This window comes from Stomoxys calcitrans, chromosome 4 (assembly GCF_963082655.1).
Source record: "Stomoxys calcitrans chromosome 4, idStoCalc2.1, whole genome shotgun sequence".
NCBI classification, from domain to species: domain Eukaryota; kingdom Metazoa; phylum Arthropoda; class Insecta; order Diptera; family Muscidae; genus Stomoxys; species Stomoxys calcitrans.
In genome coordinates this window covers 50,924,438-50,939,602 of record NC_081555.1, presented here as the reverse complement: position 1 = coordinate 50,939,602, position 15,165 = coordinate 50,924,438, and the positions used below count along the sequence as shown (strand labels likewise).

At 38.5% G+C, this 15,165-nt stretch overlaps 1 protein-coding gene and 1 long non-coding RNA gene across 3 annotated transcripts in view; one reads left to right on the top strand and one right to left on the bottom strand.

The window, feature by feature from the left end:
- Window positions 1-15,123, bottom strand: part of LOC106080867 (uncharacterized) — a 19,461-nt gene extending 4,338 nt beyond the window's left edge. The window contains exons 1-2 of one of the 2 annotated variants that reach the window (XR_009397918.1): window positions 15,037-15,107; window positions 10,884-11,067 (exon numbers count right to left, since the gene is read on the bottom strand). This is a non-coding gene — a long non-coding RNA (uncharacterized LOC106080867). Of the gene's footprint in view, window positions 1-10,883; window positions 11,068-15,036 lie in introns of both variants that reach the window. The other variant, XR_009397919.1, reaches the window with a different exon arrangement.
- LOC106080866 (regucalcin) overlaps window positions 15,075-15,165 on the top strand; it is a 48,122-nt gene continuing 48,031 nt past the window's right edge. The window contains exon 1 of the mRNA XM_059366302.1: window positions 15,075-15,165. The gene's annotated coding sequence lies outside the window, so the exon portion shown is untranslated.

Sequence of the window (15,165 nt, the reverse complement as noted above, 5' to 3'; positions counted from 1 at the left end):
CTTACTTTTGAGCTACCAACGGAATGGACGATGAGAACAATAACAAGTAAAAGCGTGCTAAGTTCGGCCGGACCGAATCTTATATACCCTCCACCATAGATCTCATTTGTCGAGTTCTTTTCCCGGCATCTCTTCTAAGGCAAAAAATAATATAAGAAAAGATTAGCTCTGCTATTAGAGCGATATCAAGATATGGTCTGGTTTGGACCACAATTTAAATATATGTTGGAGACCTGTGTAAAATGTCAGCCAATTCGAATAAGAATTGCGCCCTTTGGGGGCTCAAGAAGTAAAATAGAGAGATCGATTTATATGGGAGCTATATCGGGCTATAGACCAATTAAACCATAATAAACACGTATGTTGATGGTCATAAGTGGATCCGTTGTACAAAATTTCAGGCAAATCGGATAATAATTGCGACCTCTAGAGGCTTAAGAAGTCAAGATCCCAGGTCGGTTTATATGGCAGCTATATCAGGTTATGAACCGAATTAAATCATACTTAGCACAGTTGTTGGATATTATAACAAAACATGCAAAATTTCATTCCAATCAGGTAAGAATTGCGCTCTCTAGAGGCTCAAGAAGTCAAAACTCAAGATCGGTTTATATGGCAGCTTTCGACAGACAGACGGACGGACGGACGGATATGGCTAGATCGACATAGTATACCCCCCATCCTACGGTGGAGGGTATAAAAAGTAACAAGTAAAAGCGTGCTAAGTTCGGCCGGGCCGAATCTTATATAAGCTCCACCATGGAGCGCATTTGTCAAGTTCTTTTCCCGACATCTCTTCTTAGGCAAAAAATGATATAAGAAAAGATTTGCTCTGCTATTAAAGCGATATCAAGATATGATCCGGTTTAGACAACAATCAAATTATATGTTGGAGACCTGTGTAAAATGTCAGCCAATTCGAATAAGAATTGCGCCCTTTGGGGGCTCAAGAAGTAAAATAGAGAGATCGATTTATATGGGACCTGTATCGGGCTAATGACCGATTCAGACCATAATAAACACGTATGTTGATGGTCATGAGAGGATCCGTCGTACAAAGTTTCAGGCAAATCGGATAATAATTGCGACCTCTAGAGGCTCTTTAATGGGCTCAATACCCCATATCGGTAGATCGGCTTATATGTTTCTGGAGGGGTAACAGAACTTGCTGTGCCAAATTTCATCGAAATCGGATGAAAAATGCTTCATTTATGGGCACAATACTCTATATCGGGAGATCGGCCTATATGGCTGATATATCCAAATATGGTTTGATCTGGACCACATTTGACAGACCCCATTTGACATTGGGGTCTACCAGAACACATTGTGCAAAATTTTATCGAATTCGGGAATAAAATGGATCTTTTATGGCCTCAATACCCTATATCGGGTGATCGGGTGGTCGGTCTAAGGGCAGCTATATCCAAATATAGTCCGATCTGAACCGCATCTCACAGAAATGAATAGGGGTCTACCAGAACTCACTGTGCCAAATTAAATCGAAATCGGATGAAAAATTACCAATTTATTACCTCAAGACTTTAAGTCTGGATATCGATCTATATAGCGGCTATATATAACTAAAATCCGATTTTATGAGATCAGAAGATCAGGTTTATATACAAAGGATACGAAATCATTAAAAATTTTTTGAATAATGTTTTTTTACCAAAGATATCTACAAAATTATAAATACCCAGTAAATACCCAGGTATTTACCCAACTTACTCGATTTACCGGGTAAATACCCAAAAGGTATCGCCCATCTCTATCGATGCACTGTTGTTGAGTTAATCCACGTCGAAAGTTGTAAAAAATAATCGCACGAAAATGGTCACGATTTAATTAAATTTTTTGGGCGAGATGAATCTTTTAAATTACTATAAACCCATATGTCAAAACGTTCTCAGTACGTAAAACCTCAAAAATGTCAAGATCACTCATATCGGCGTAGTTACTATAATTTTGAACAATGTGCATAAAATTTGGTATTATAAGCCATATAAAAGTAATTATTCAAAGCTGCTGAATAGGCCTGCTGCGGAAAAAAGGCGTGCTTCGCTCCGCACAGCTCTTTTTTTTGGACACAATCATCAAGCAGCGCTCTCACCCCAAAAAACTTAACTCATAAAAATCACCCTTTAGCTGCCGTATAGATTATGGGTCTGGAGTCCATAAAAATCAAGTTTATTGCCCAATTTCGAAGCAAAAGCAATGATAGAAAATCAAGAACTGAGTGATGGTAGTTAGGAATTTAAAGTGGTTATTTTGCTTACTTTGATTGCTTCAACTGTCTGCTAAGCATATAAATCCAAGTTTATATTTTTTTATTACGAGAGTTGCTATATAATATCTGGCCCAATAATGAAAGTGCAAATTGTTATCACCAAAAATGGTTGTATTGTTTTTCAAAGCATGAACATTTGCATGCGCTGAAACCAATTGTCGAAGCACTTTTTACGCTTCAACACTCAAGAAGTCCTTGTGTGCCAAGTCAGGGCTGTACGGCGGATGACCAATCAATTCGATTTGTAGCCGCACACAAAGGCGCTGGTTTGAGACAATATGTGAGAGCTCGCATTGGCATGGTGAACAAAGATTTGTCTTCTATTGTACGTTTTTCGAATTTCTTCCAAGACTTCAAGCAATCAAATTGTGGTGTACCAATCAGAACTGACCGTTCTACGGTTCCCATGCGGAACAGTCGCCACATGAACAGTTTTCCAAAGAAACAGGCAACCATTTCTTTCGAAGTGCTTATTCCACCAACAGCATTTGTTAGATTTGAGACGATTTCGTTGACCCACGCTGTCGATTCTTGTTATGTTGCGGGCTCAAACGCATATATCCACGATTCGCCCCCTGTGACGATCTTATAAACGTTTTTCGAAGCACCGCGATCATATCTTTTCAACATTTCTTTGCACTAATCGACACGAACAAACCTTTTTTACGCCAAGGTGTTAATGCAACGTCGGATGTATACTGGTGTAATAAAAGTCAAAGGTATGTCACCATCTTGCATTATAAGTTCACGCACGGCATCAATGTTGTCTGGTACAATGGTTGTTTTTTGGCAACCTTAACGCTCGTTCAAAGCGTTGGGCACGACTGAATTCATTAAACCAATTTTTCCCCGTGCTATAAGGTGCTTCATCACCATACATAGATTTAAGTTCACTCTAATCGAGATAATCCACGCCGAAAGTTGTGAACAATGGTCGCTCGAAATTGTTCAGGAGTTACCTCCATTTTGTATACCCACCACCGAAGGATGGGGGTATATTCGTTTTGTCATTCCGTTTGCAACACATCGAAATATCCATTACCGGCCCTATAAAGTATATATATACTTGATCGTCGTGTCATTTTAAGTCGATCTAGCCATGTCCATCCGTCCATCTGTCTGTCGACAGCACGCTAACTTTCGAAAGAGAAGGACTAATCGCTTGAAATTTCGCACAAAAACTTTTTATTAGTGTAGGTCGGTTGGTATTGTAAATGGGCCATATCGGTTTTGTTTTGATATAGCTGCCAAAAAACCCATCTTGGGTCTCGACTTCTTGAGCCTCTAGAGGGCGTAATTCTTATCCGATTTTATTGAAATTTTGCACGTAGTATTTTGGTATCACTTCCAACAACTACGCTTAGTATGGTTTACATTGGTCTATGCTTTGATATAGCTGCCATATAAACCGATCTTGGGTCTTGACTTCTTGAGCCTCTAGAGGGCGCAATTCTCATCCGATTTTATTGAAATTTTGCACGTAGTGTTTTGGTAGCACTTCCAACAACTACGCAAAGTATGGTTAAAATGGGTCCATGTTTTGATATAGCTGCCATATAATCCGATCTTGGGTCTTGATTTCTTGAGCCACTAGAGGGCGCAATTCTCATCCGATTTGGCTGAAATTTTGCATGAGGTGCATGTTATGGCATAAATCGGTATAGATCCTGATATAGCTGCCATATAAACCGATCTGGGATCTTGACTTCTTGAACCTCTAGAGGGCGCAATTCTCATCCGATTTGGCTGAAAGTTTGTACAACGGCTTCTCTCACGACCTTCAACATACGAGTCAAATATGGTCTGAATCGATCAATGGCATTATACAGCTCCCATATAAACCTATCTCCCGATTTTGCTTCTTGAGCCCCTACAAGGCGCAATTCTTATCCGAATGAACTGAAATATTAAACAATGACTTCTACAATGTTCAGCATTTATTTATGGTCCGAATCGGACTATAACTTGATATAGCTCCAAAAGCATAACAGTTCTTATTCAATATTCTATGTTTTGTCTAAAAAGAGATAACGCGAATAGAACTCGGCAAATGCGATCAATGGTGGAGGGTATATAAGATTCGGCCCGGCCGAACTTAGCACGCTCTTACTCGTTTTTGTTCAAATATTTTTTTTTCGATTATGTTAGAAACAAACTTTCTATTGCCAGACAAGCCAGAGAGCGCCTAGCAACACTAAGTGTTGCCTAGGCCTGAAACTTAAACCAATAAACTTAACTCATAAAAATCACCCTTTAGCTGCCGTATAGACCGATCACTAGATTATGGGTCTGGAGTCCATAAAAATCGGATTTATTGCCCGATTTCGAAGCAAAAGCAATGATAGAAAATCAGGAACTGAGTGATGGTAGTTAGGAATTTATCAAAGTAAGCAAAATAACCTTATTTTGATTGCTTCAACTGTCTGCTAAGCATATAAGCCAGATAGCGCCTAGCAACACTAAGTGTTGCCTAGGCCTGAAACTTATTGGGTTACCCAAAAAGTAATTGCGGATTTTTAATATAGACGGCGTTGACAAATTTTAAGCAAATTTTAAGCATTAATCGAATTGGATCGTCATGTAACTGAGCGTGAGATAGGACAGAAGTTAAATATACCAAAATCAACCGTTCATTATCACATAAAAAGTCTTGGACTGGTGAAAAAGCTTGAATCAACGCTTGTGATATGCACCTTAAACGCAATGAATTCGATCCGTTTTTAAAATGAATCATAACTGGAGATGAAAAATGGATTGTTTACAACAACGGTAGTCGAAAACGATCATGATCCAAGCTGGTGAACCAGCTCAAACCACTTCAAAGGCTGATATCCACCAAAAGAAGGTTATGCTGTCTGTTTGGTGGGATTGGAAGGGTGTGGTATATTTTGAGCTGCTTCCAAGGAACCAAACGATTAATTCGGATGTTTACTGTCAACAATTGGACAAATTGAATACAGCCATCAAGGAGAAGCGACCAGAATTGGTCAATCGTAAAGGTGTCATACTCCACCAGGACAAAGCTAGACCGCACACATCTTTGGTCACTCGCCAAAAACTGAGTGAGCTTGGCTGGGAACTTTTGATGCATCCACCATATAGCCCTGACCTTGCACCATCAGACTACCAATTATTTCGATCTTTGCAGAACTCCTTAAATGGTAAAACTTTCGGTAATGATGAGGCTATAAAATCGCACTTGGTTCAGTTTTTTGCAGATAAAGGCCAGCAGTTCTATGAGCGTGGAATACTAAATTTGCCAGGAAGATGGCAAAAGGTTATCGAACATAATGGCAATTATATATTTGATTAAAGTTCATTCCAAGTTTTATTAAAAATGCATTAACTTTCCTTTAAAAAATCCGCAATTACTTTTTGGGCAACCCAATATATAGCAGGCCTTGTATTTTGATCTTGCTGTTGCTTGTTTATTTTTGATAGTCGCCGTCAGAGATGGCTTGCCGCAAGATATATTCAGTTACAGGTAGTGGCTGTTGCCCAACAACAAAATATTGAGTGCACTATTTGTCAAAATCGCGCCAATTTTCGTTGTTTGTGTGTGTTATGGTTCTTAATAGTTAACACACACAACCAAAACTCGTTGACAGATAGTGCACTTCGCAAGAAAAAATTGTACTCAGCTGTTTACGGTACACTACCTGGTAGTTATGTCATGGCTTATCGAAAACTCCGACATATTCGTCGGAAAAGTCGTAAACCTCGCCAAAAAATACAGTTTTTAACAGAAATGAAATCGTACAACTAATTTAAACTTTCGTGAATTTATGATTATGCCATATGACAGAAAACGTATGAGTTCGAATCCTGGCGAAAACATCAGCAACATTTTCTGCTATTTCCCCCCTCACATTTGTGATTATTACAACGTGGTAAAAATGCTCCCAAGCGCGCTGAGTGCTAACTATTGTATAAAAAGATATAAAGCCATAACTTTTTATCATAAAATTTTAGGCGCCTAAATAAGACGCTATAGCCACAACAACGAATCTAAAATAATGATATGATGTCGAATCTAAACAAGTTTCGACCATCAAAAAGTTGCTTTTTCGAGATTTATGACGTTTACTACCTTCTATACGTTTTATACAAGTATATGACGTTTCGACGTTTACAACTTTTTGACGGTTGAAAAGCTTAAAAATCGTCATACGGACCATCTCCGGTTGCAGTTAAGCTACCAATTTACTGTTTTTTTAATGTCCTGCAAAATGTAGTCAAAGCAAATTAGTGTGCTAACGTTGACCACCTAAGCGTATGTGTGAACATAATTAAAGGGTATATCAATTATACGCCACACAGTCCCCAAGCGACATCCGAGTTCAGTAGTTTTACCCCTTTCAATGTGTGTTCAACATAATATTTTTATTTTTTTTTTTCATTCCTTTTCTGGTTTGCCGATTTTTACTTAACATACAATTTATGTTTTTATATTTGCCTTTACAGTAAAAATTGCTACTTTTAATAGCCTTCAAAGTTTCTTGAATTTTTTGTTACTATGCATTCAAAAAAGCTCTTCATTATTGGGGCTGCATTAACCCTCGTTTCGTCATTCTTCGTTTGGTGAAAGTAATGTTGCTCAGTTGTTGAGAGGGCTACAAGTGAATTTACTGGATACCGTTTATTTTCTTATAGCAACAGCATATCTCAGTTGACCTACATGCTGACGTCATCATTTACAGTGACGACAGTAGGTGGCTAGTCTTAATTATTTCGATTGGCCTTAAACGTTTTCAAGGTTGTGAAAATGTTTTCAAATGTTTTATAATCGTATATTTGGGTAATATAAATAATGGCTGGTTGAAAAGAAAATTAAGAACTCTTTTCAAAATATTTACTTCATCATCGATCAAAAATTAGAATCAGTTAGCACAGATTGATAGGTTCCTTTATGAAATGTTTGGAACATATTTGGATTTTGCAAAAAAAAATTTAAAATTCTGAATTTACCAAGGTTGACGCGAAATTAACCTTTGTCTTTCTCTCTAAGCGGAACTATAGAACTGGTGGATAATATGGGTATTTCCGAGTCAAATCATAATGCGGCATTTAAGACACAAATACAATTACTTAAAAGGTATATAAAAAGGAAAATAGTTTATGTTCGGCACATCGAAATTAACTAACGCTACCATGAATATGTATATATCTTATCCAAATTTCATCTTAGGCGATCTTGACCTAAAATCAGAAATGACAGCCATTTCCAAATATTGGGTTGCCTAAAAAGTAATTGCGGATTTTTTAAAAGAAAGTTAATGCATTTTTAATAAAACTTAGAATGAACTTTAATCAAATATATAATTGCCATTTTGTTCGATAATTCGATAACCTTTTGTCATCTTCCTGGCAAATTTAGTATTCCACGCTCATAGAACTTCTGGCCTTTATCTGCAAAAAACTGAACCAAGTGCGATTTTATAGCCTCATCATTGCCGAAAGTTTTACCATTTAAGGAGTTCTACAAAGATCGAAATAAATGGTAGTCTGATGGTGCAAGGTCAGGGCTATATGGTGGATGCATCAAAAGTTCCCAGCCAAGCTCACTCAGTTTTTGGCGAGTGACCAAAGATGTGTGCGGTCTAGCTTTGTCCTGGTGGAATATGACACCTTTACGATTGACCAATTCTGGTCGCTTCTCCTTGATGGCTGTATTCAATTTGTCCAATTGTTGACAGTAAACATTCGAATTAATCGTTTGGTTCCTTGGAAGCAGCTCAAAAAATACCACACCCTTCCAATCGCACCAAACAGACAGCATATCCTTCTTTTGGTGGATATCAGCCTTTGAAGTGGTTTGAGCTGGTTCACCATGCTTGGACCATGATCGTTTTCGACTAACGTTGTTGTAAACAAGCCATTTTTCATCTCCAGTTATGATTCGTTTTAAAGACGGATCGAATTCATTGCGTTTAAGGTGCATATCACAAGCGTTGATTGGGTTTGTTAAATGAATTTCTTTCAATACATGTGGTACCCATATTAAAATTGACGCCAAACAAACAAATGTAAACAAAATTTCGTGCACTTTTTTTCTAAAGCAAGCTAAAAGTAACGGCTGATAACTGACAGAAGAAAGAATGCAATTGCAGAGTCACAAGCCGTTGAAATAATTTGTCAACGACGACTATATTACTACTATATTAACGACGATTATTTTTTGGGCAACCCAATATGTTCTGATTTTTACCATACTAGTTTTTCAAAAAATCGCCCAATATGACAGGCATTTCCAAATATGGCTCGATTTCTACCATGGCTAGGTTAGGTTAGGTTTAAGTGGCAGTCTGCCATCAGACTCACTTAGACTTTTTCGCCCATTGTGATACCACAGGGACAGAAGAAGGAAGATGCCTTCTAGTTCCTACCGTTGAACCATCCAGATCGCTTTAAAAAGCCCAATGACTTGCGAATGTTCACATCCGCTAAATCAGACAAGTTCTCAAACAAATCAGAACCTAAAGTGGAACTCCTTCTAACTGCTAGTGCGACACACGCACACAGAATTTGTTCTATAGCCTATTCTTCTTCGATGTTCTTACAGCTTCTGCAAAAGTCGTTGCTGGCAACCTTCAGTCCGTCATCATGTTTTCCGATTAGACAGTGATCTGTCATGACGGACACAATGACTGAGACTTCAGTTCTAGTCAATGATAGCAAAGCAGTAAACCTCTTCAAGTCTAGATTAGGCCATATAGTTTTGGCCCCTTCTTTGTGACCATCTATCATTCGTTGTCCTTCGGTCCTGGTCCTGTCCGACTTAGTTTACATGTTGCTAGACGCGTACACACAGATTCCAATATCCCTGGAATGTGTAGGGTAGTTCCTAGTCTCGCAAGCTCATCCGCTTTACAATTCCCTGGGATGTCTTTGTGGCCGGGCACCCAGAACAGGTGAATTTTGAACTGTTTAGCCATCTCGTTGAGAGATCTGCGACAGTCGAGGGCGCTTTTAGTGTTCAGAAATACGTTCTCCAGGGATTTAATAGCTGCCTGGCTGTCAGCCATTCCACCACTTCCTTAATTGCAAGAATCTCTGCTTGATACACACTGCAGTTGTCGGGTAACCTTTTCGATATGACCAGTTCTAGATCTTTAGAGTGCACCCCAAAGCCCACCTGGTCGTTTAGTTTGGAACCTTCCGTATAGAAGTTTATGTAACTTCTGTTATCAGGGATATCGTAGTTCCAATCGGTTCTATCATGAATAGTGGTACAGTAATTTTTATCATAAAGCGGCTCCGGTAGGGTGAAATCCCCACTGCTTGGATCATCGGATATTGTATCAAGGATATCATAGTGTCCGTAGCCACCACATGACCAATGAGAAAGCTTCCATAACCTAACGGCAGTGATCGCTGCAATTTGGGTAGCAACAATGTCCAGAGGCATAAGATGTAGCATTAAATTCAGTACATCAGATGGTTTCGTCCTCAGTGCGGCTGTAATACACAAACAAGCCATCCTTGCATCCGGTTAAGTATTGAGTAGGTGGACTTTTGAAGCGCCTTCCACCAGACCACAACACCATATAGCATTATAGGTCTGACCACTGCAGTATATACCCAATGCATGACACGCGGTCTAAACCCCAACTTGCCAATGGCTCTCTTGCAGGTGTATAGGACAAGAGTTGCCTTTCTTGCCCTTTCCAAAATGTTGGATTTGAAGTTCATGTATTTTGCGCTTTCTCTAAATGGAACATTCTCTCCTCCCAACGTGACAGGTTCCACTGTAGGCAACTTGTACCTCCTGCTGAAAAGAACTACTTCTGTCTTGCACGGATTTATACCTAGACCTCTTTCGGTAGCCCACTTTGCTGTTGCACGTAGAGCCTCCTGAAGTATATCTCTTAGAGTGCTGCGAAATTTCCCTAACTGCAATAGCCACGTCACCAGCATATGCGACCACTTTTACACCTTTTTCTTCCAGAGACAATAATATATTGTTAATGGCTATATTCCGAAGTAGAGGAGACAGTACACCTCCTTGAGGTGTTCTTCTGTTGACCCATTTTTTTAAATCCACAGGGATTTCTACCATACTACAAACTAACTTCGATCTTATAAAAGGCGATTTGTTAAGAGCTATGGGAAAATTTTTCAAAAAAAAAAAAAAAAAACACATAAAATGCAGAAAAATGCATGAAATCATTATTTGAATCGATAATACGGTCCATATAATTCAATGTTTGAAGATTATTTCATGCAAATGTTGACCGTGACTGCAATTCAAATGGTTCAGCTTGCCATACTCTTTCCAACATTTTGGCCGGTAACTCACGAATAAATGCTTCAATGTTGTCTTCCAATGCGTAAATTAAAGCAGGCTTGTCTGTATAGACATCAGCTTTAACATAGCCCCACAAAAAATAGTCTAAAGACGTTAAATCGCACGACCTAGGCGGCCAATTGACCATTCCCGAAAGTGAAATAAAATGTTTACCGAACTCGCCACTCAATAAGTCCATTGTAACACCTATATGTGGCACTGTCTTGTTGAAACCACATGTTATACAAGTCAAGCTCTTACATTTCGGTCAAAAAAAGTTAGATATCATCTCATGGAAGCGCTCACCATAAACAGTTACGTTACGATTCGCAACATCTTTGAAGAAGTACGGTACAATGATGCCACCAGCCCATAAACCGCACCAAACTGTTACTTTTTCTGGATAGCTTGGTAGCTCTTGCAATCCTTCTTGCTGATCTTCACTCAAAAATCGACAAATCTGCTTATTTACGTACCCATTGAGCCAAAACTGAAAAAAATTAGCAAAAATGAGCTCGCATTTTCAATAATTTGTAGGCGTTGGTCGTTTGTAAGACGATTCATGGTTAAATTATTGACCAAACGGAAGAAGTTTGACAGTGAAACAAAACACGAAATGTGCTTAAGCTGTTTAAACCAGTGTTGCCAAAAGGATAATAGCTAAAAAATCACCCTTTACAACTAACTGTTCCAAATTTTAGTAAAATCAGGTAAAAATACACCTTAAGACTTTGCATCGGAATATCGGTCTATATGCCAGCTATATTCAAATATAGTTTGATTTGGAAAATTTTTCTGCGAGAGACCTATTTCAACTCTCTCTTCTGAATTTCAGCATATTCGCATCAAAAATTCACTTTTTACGAGCTTAAAATCCTAAATCGGGATATAGTTATATATGATAATTATAATTATATATATACCTATCTGAACCATATTCGACACAAATGTTAAGGGACCTTATGCTACCCACCCTTCAAAATTTGAATGGAATTGGATAAAAACGCATCTTTTTATACCCATCACCGAAGGATGGGGGTATATTCATTTTGTAATTCCATTTGCAACACATCGAAATATCCATTTCCGACCCAATAAAGTATATATATTCTTGATCAGCGTAAAAATCTAAGACGATCTAGACATGTCCGTCCGTCTGTCTGTTGAAATCACGCTACAGTCTTTAAAAATAGAAATATTGAGCTGAAACTTTGCACAGATTCTTTTTTTGTCCATAAGCAGGTTAAGTTTTAAGATGGGCTTTATCGGACTATATCTTGATATAGCCCCCATATAGACCGATCCGCCGAATTAGGGTCTTAGGCCCATAAAAGCTACATTTTTTAGCCGATTTTGCTGAAATTTGGGACAGTGAGCTGTGTTAGGCCTTTCGACATTCTTCGTCAATTTGGCCCAGATCGGTCCAGTTCTGGATATAGCTGCCATATAGACCGATCTCTCGGTGTTAGGTTTTGGGGCCATAAAAGGCGCATTTATTGTCCGATTTCGCCGAGATTCGGGACAGTTCGTTGTGTTAGGCTTTCAACATCTATGTCGCATGTGGTTCAGATCGGTTTATTTTTAGTTGTAGCTTCTAAAAAGTCCAATATTTTGTTATACACAATTGACCAATGAGTTGTACATATAAGTATTTGGTCCAAATGGGAACATATTTCGATATAACTGCTATGGGATATAAGATAGGCAATTTACACCGGATTTTGATGAAAGGTGGTTTACATCTATACCCGAGGAGGTGGGTATCCAAAGTTCGGGCCGGCCGAACTTAACGCCTTTTTACTTGTTTGAGCTCAAGTTTTAAAATCGGAGGATTGTTCTGTATGGCTTAATATCAAAATATGGTTCCATCTGAACCATTTTCAATATGGATGGGGAGCGATCTAGTATTACTCTTTGTTGCAAATTTCAAGCAAAACCAAGCAATAAGTGCGACTATTATGAGCTCGAGAATGGAATGGACATGCTGCCATATAAACCGATCTTGGATCTTGACTTCTTTAACCTCTAGAGGGCGCAATTTCTATCCGATTTGGCTGAAATTTTGCACGAGGTCTTTTTATAACTTCCAACAGCTAAGCTAAGTATGGTTTAAATCGGTCCATAACTTGAGATAGCTGCCATATAAACCGATCTTGAATCGTGACTTCTTGAGCCACTAGAGAGCGCAAATCTTATCCGATTTGGCTGAAATTTAGCAAGAAGTGGTTTGTTATGACTTCCAACAACTGTCTCAAACATGGTTTTAGTTGGTGCATAACCTGATATAGCTGCCATACAAACCGATCTGGGATGTTGACTTCTTCAGCCTCTAGAGATCGCAATTATTATCCGATTTGGTTGAAAATTTGTACAACGACTTTTATCATGACTTTCAATATACGTGTCAATTATGGTCTGAATCGGTCTATAGCCTGTTATAGCTCCCATATAAACCGATTTCACTATTTTATTTCTTAAGCACCTAAAGGGCGCAATTTTATTCGAATTGGCTGAAATTTTACACAACGACTTCTACTATTGTCTCCAACATTTAATTCAATTATGGCCGAACCGAACGATAAATTGATATTACAGCTCCAAAATCATAGCAATTCTTTTATTTTATCATATGTTTGCATAAAAAGAGATACCGGGAAAAGAACTCGACAAATGCGATCCATGGTGGAGGGTATATAAGGTTTGGCCCGGCCGAACTTAGCACTCTTTTACTTGTTTTGGTTTACTTTTTATACCCACCACCGAAGGATGGGGGTGTATTCATATTGTCATTCCGTTTGCAACACATCGAAATATCCATTTCCGACCCAATAAAGTATATATATTCTTGATCAGCGTAAAAATCTAAGACGATCTTGACATGTCCGTCCGCTTGTCCGTCTGTCTGTTGAAATCACTCTACAGTCTTCAAAAATAGAGATATTAAGCTGAAACTTTGCACAGTTTCTTTTAGTGTCCATAAGCAGGTTAAGTTCGAAGATGGGCTATATCGGACTATATCTTGATATAGCCCCCATATAGACCGATCCGGCGATTTATGGTCTTAGGCCCATAAAAGCCACATTTATTATCTGATTTTGCTGAAATTTGGGACAGTGAGTTGTGTTATGCCCTTTGACTTCACTCGTTAATTTGGCCCAGATCGGTCCAGATTTGGATATAGCTGCCATAAGACCGATCCTCCGATTTAGGGTCTTAGGCCCATAAAAGCCATATTTATTATCCGATTTTGCTGAAATTTGGGACAGTGAGTTGTCTTAGACCCTTCGAGATTTTCTTTCAGTTTGGAACTGATTTGGTTCAGATTTGGATATAGCTGCCATATAGACCGATTTCTTGATTTAAGGTTTTGGGCCCATAAAAGGCGTATTTATTGTCCGATGTCGCCGAAATTTGGGACAGTGAGTTAGGTTAAGCCCCTTGACATACTTCTGGAATATCGCACAGATCGGTCTAGATTTGAATATAGCTGCCATATGGACCGATTTGTTGATTTAAGGTTTCGGGCCCATAAAAGGCTTATTTATAATTCGATTTCACTGAAATGTGAAACAGTGACTTATGTTAGGCTTTCGACATCCGTGTCGTATATGGTTCAGATCGGTTTATTTTTAGATATAGCTATTGTACTTATTAGTATTTGGTCCAAATCGGAACATATTTTGATGTAACTGCTATGGGACATAAGGTATGAAATTTTCACCGAATTATGATGAAAGGTGGTTTACATGTATTCCCGAGGTGGTGGGTATCCAAAGTTCGGCCCGGCCGAACTTAACGCCTTTTTACTTGTAAGCATTTACATCCACAAAAAGCCAATTACTGGCTTAGGTGCACATCCATAGTGCCATGTGGTGGATTAATTTTCGCAACCTCCTTTCAACCTAATCTAACCTTGCCTACGCACTAAAGACCCTAAAATGGGATATCATTCTACAGACAACTATATCTCAATAAGGTCCGGTAGTGCAACTCACTGTTCCAAATTTTAGCGAATTCGGGCAATAAATGCGCCTTTTATTGGATTAAGCTCTGAATCGGTGGATCGGTTTATATGGGAGTTATACCTAAATAAGGTACTATATGGACCATATCCGATACGAATATTGAGGGTTTGGCCTATTCACAGGACTAACCTGCGCTACGTAAACTTTCTAAAAATCGGTCGAGTTATGCTTATCCTCTGCTTTGAATAAATATTTATTGTACTTCAATTACGCACAGATTTTAGCAAAACTCCACATATTTTAAAACCATTTTACACAATTTTACATATGTTATTTTCTTTATTTATCATCCTATCTCTCGATTTTGCTTTCCGACCTTGTTTGCATTAAATAAGATGTTTTAGTCGGTACTGTATCAACAAATACATTGATGCAATAGATTAGATTAGCGTCCCAATTGTTTTGTGGCGACGCTATTCTCACACATAACTCACGACTCTGTACTCTTCAGTAACAAAAAGTTGACAAATAAGAAAGAAGTGGACACCAATTATCGTTGGCTCGCTTTGTTTTTGTTTTAGTTATTATTTTCCATTTTTAATTGTTTTTGTTTTCAACTGAAG